Source organism: Plecotus auritus (genome assembly GCF_963455305.1).
Source record: "Plecotus auritus genome assembly, chromosome: 8".
Classification (NCBI taxonomy): Eukaryota; Metazoa; Chordata; class Mammalia; order Chiroptera; family Vespertilionidae; genus Plecotus; species Plecotus auritus.
In genome coordinates this window covers 1,720,116-1,724,117 of record NC_137782.1, presented here as the reverse complement: position 1 = coordinate 1,724,117, position 4,002 = coordinate 1,720,116, and the positions used below count along the sequence as shown (strand labels likewise).

General features: G+C 54.8%; 1 pseudogene across 1 annotated transcript; it reads right to left on the bottom strand.

Annotated features, from left to right (window-relative positions):
- Positions 1-2,376: 2,376 nt before the first annotated feature.
- On the bottom strand, positions 2,377-2,837 carry LOC308257431 (transmembrane protein 216-like; annotated as a pseudogene). The gene has a single exon. The product of its transcript is annotated as a transmembrane protein 216-like (transcript).
- Positions 2,838-4,002: the final 1,165 nt, after the last annotated feature.

Sequence of the window (4,002 nt, the reverse complement as noted above, 5' to 3'; positions counted from 1 at the left end):
CACAATCTACCTCCATGTAATCCTGATAGGATGGGAAAACGAGAGAGAAAGTACCACTGGCAACACCTCTCGCCTGTCCTTCCTGATTGAGATGGAGCTGTGTGCAGAGCAGGGGCGGCCTTCTGTGACCTCGAGGCCACAGGCCTAAGGGCAACATGTCTGCAGGCTGAGGTTGGCAGGAAGGGTGACTGAAAAGTTGATTTCTTGGTACAAGAGTGATCCGTGTTGGCAAACTCCAGCTCCTCATGCAGCAGAGGGTCCCGTGCAGATGGGAGGTCTCATGCTCAGAGATGGCAACAGTGGCGTTTATTTTCCTATTAAACCAGTGCAGCTCTGGGTAGGCTGTTTCCTGGAAACCAGCCCCACGCCTTATTTCCCCCTCCTTCTACCATTCTGTAAATTACTTAATATCCTTATAATAACAGTATCTTCTCATTAATCAGCAAGAGTCAAGTTCCTTCATTTCCAGTTCAGAACCTTGCCTGATGTAAAGCATATAGAACCTCCTGTATTTGGGGCATTTGGGTCAGGATTAAGTATTCTTCCTTGTTCAAAGGAGCTAGGACTCAGGGCGTGAGGTATGGGTGACCTCCCTGCTGTGTAGGGGACCTAGGCGACATAGTAAGTCAGCAGCGGCAGTAGCATCAGAGAACCATGTCTTGGAGACGTCCCGAGAGACAAGAAGTGATAAATGGCTGATTTTGCATGGGCACTGCCGTACCCAGCTGTTGCTCTGGCCTCTGGTTCTGAAAGTGTCCAGTGTGGCCGAGACAATGCCCTCTCTGTCAGTGTGTACGTTGCATCACAGAGAGTAATCGGGTGAGTTTGTGGGGCAACATGATGAACGTGGCCCTGGTGGTACTTGCCCACGCAGCCACGGGGACTCGCCATCCATGGGGATTTACCTGTGACCCTTCCTCCTTACAGGCAGTAGAAAGAGCGGAACTCTCCATGTTTGTGAGTGTGGATCCGAGGTGCTCTCTTGTGGATCCGAGTTGATCATCACTGTCCCGGGCGGTTGACAAGTGGCAGGGATCTGATGGCCACGTGGGGGGAGATGGGGACGGCCAGCACCCACGGAGGCAGCAGGAGCCTTAGTGGAGACCCAGGCCCCCTCATTAGAGTTGCTCCGGGTGCCAGGCCCTGGAGGGGGGGCACGGGGGGGGCTGGGGCTGGGACTCTGCAGAACGCTGGGCCTGCGGGAGCTGGCCTTGGCCTCTGAGAGGTGAGATTGAACATAAGAGTGATGTGAGGGAGACCCCGTTGGATGCCGGGTCCCGCGGAGCCACCTGCGGGGACGATATCGGTGCCACATCCTGAGCTCCGCAGCGACTGCCCACTCGCTCCATTGTTCGTTGAGGTCGCTCGCATGGCCGGCTCTCCTTTCTCTCGCACGTCCCCGACGTGTCTGGGCATGGCGTGCAGAATAACTCCGTCAGTGCACATCCTGTTAGTGAGGGAGCTTTGTTGTTGTTTTTCCCAAATGCTATTGAAATTACAGCCCCGAACAATAGGCCAACATTCATCCACCGAGGCCCCTTGAAATTATTATTTTTTAATAGCGGAAATGTTTCTGAAATTGACTGGTGCAATGTATACACGCTGAGTGTTCGCTATAGTATGAATTTTTGGCCGCGGGAGGGGCTGAGAAAATGGAATAAAATGGTTCTAAAATCTCAGCGGTACATGACGGGGGCACTAAACACATACTTATACTTAAAAAAAAAGATCTAGAAAATACAGTGGCGAGGGAGGTGTATCTGAGAAAGTTCACTTTGGAAGTAACATGGTGGCTAAATTATCATCATCAACACAGGTGGTTTAAGAGAAAAACTCACATCCTAGTGCTTACAATATGTTGGTTGTTTTTTTACAGAAAATACATATTTATTATAAAGTAATGTTTGCTTCATGGTGGGAATAGAAAAGTAACACTATGAGCTTCTGAAATAGGCCTGGCGCTCAGCCTCCGAAGGATGGAGGTGTGTCCCTTGGAGCTCCGTGCTGGCGCGGGGCAGGCGGGCACGGCACACGGGCGGGGTGGCTCAGGTCCTGTGGGCGCCACGGAGCCTACATGGTCCACACGAGGTGCTCTCAGAGAGGAGAGCGTGAGCCATCGGGAGCCGGTTCTGAGCATGGCCAGGAGGGACAGCCGTGCCCCGCCCTGTGCTGGCGTCCAAGAGTCTCCTAGGCTGAGGGTGCTGGTTAGATGGTGCCCAGTGGCCTTAAGCTCATTTGTTGCCCCCATGTCTGTGCTGAGGAAAAGCTGCGACTCTGCCTCGGACCACGTGACCCGCCATCACTCACTGGTGTGGCTCAAGCACCAGAGCGTGAGCGTCACAGCCGCTGAGGGCTGCGGGCTGGAATGCTTGGACTTCAAATCCTGTCCATCTTGGAGGAGGCGGCCAGCCTGAGCGCCGCCAGCAGCAGCTCCGAGCCGCAGCGGAGGAGCGAGATGCCGTTCCTGGTGGCTTCCAGGCCGAGCACGTAGGTCTGCAGCAGCAGGTGGTCCGAGGCCATCATGGCAGATGGGAAGGTCAAGGCCACACTAATCGCAAGTGGCATCTTTCGTTGGCAGAGGTTTCCTTTTGTACCAAAAAAAGCAGTTGAATCACTTCAATCCCGAGATAAGGGGGGAGCATTGCCACGCCGAGCCCTAGGGTGGCTGTTGGATTGGCAGCAGGAGACCTTTATACCAGAGTATGAAGCGTTCCGGCAGCAAATAGGGAGCATCACCCCCGTTCAGGAAGAGCAGGATTTCCAGCGGGTGGAGGACAACCGTGTACCTCCGGAATCGCACCTCGTGCCGCCATCCTCGGTCCCCATGGAAACGGCATACGCGGCCAACACTGCCGCTCCACATCAGCCATGTTGGTTGATTTCTTTAAAAAATATTTTTTATTGATTTCAGAGAGGAAGGGAGCGGGAGAGAGAGTTATAAACATTAATGATGTGAGAGAATCATTGACCGGCTGCCCCCTGCATGCCCCCTACTGAGGACTGAGCCCCCGACTTGGGCCTGTGCCCTTGACTGGGGATTGAACCGTGACCTCCTGGTTCATAGGTGACGCTCAACCACTGAGCCACACGGGCCGGGCAGTTGGTTGATTGTTTTTATCCAGAGCACAGCCTCTGTCTTTCTTTGCCCACATTTCAGTTTGCTCGCTCGAGTTACTGACTTTCAAATAGTAAGCTAGTCCTGAGCAGGTGGAGGTGGGAAGAAGTGGACGAAGTTCACAGCTCTGACCCAAACTCACAATGTGTGGGCTGTGTGTCCCAGCATCCCCTGCAGTTCCTGATGGCATGGGACTGTCTCCCATAGCTCCCCAGCGGGAGTGCCCCGCCTCATCGACCACGGGCTGCCCCTCCAGGCAGCCACATGCGGGCCGAGGGCCAGATGGACGTGGAGTGGCCGGCCCTCTGTCACCGCTGGCTGTCTGCCAGCACCGGACATGCGCTCCTGGCCGAGGGACTGTCACTGTCCTGCCTGCATGACGGCTGGCCACCCCAGGGCCCTCCCAGGCAAGATGCAATCCTGCCACGTTGTCATGGTTACTCAGCCGTTTCCCTAGGGCCCTGACATCGTGTCTCCCAGGGGCGAGCGCTCTACCTCATGCATATGCATGTGCTCCGCAGGGGCCTCGCCACATCTGAGCATCTTACAAGATTTACAAATTCAGAAGAAAATGGAGAGAGAAGGAGGGAAAGGTGACATAGAGAATGAAAGGGACAATGACAGGAGGGCACATTGTTAAATGAACAAACGCGGGTCCCCGCTGGCCGGCTGGGGAGACGGGAAGGGTTAATGCCGCCTGGGGCCTCCGCCTATAAATTACCCATCTGTGCGCCACGCCGGGCGGGCTCCCCCTCACCTTTTAGAGCTCCAGCCTTTTCAGATGCTTTCAGAGGCAGGGTTTTAGTTTACTCCCCAACAACCTGATGAAATATGGCGGGGACACCATCAGCCGCACCAGACGAGGAAACTGAGGCCAGAGAGCTGGG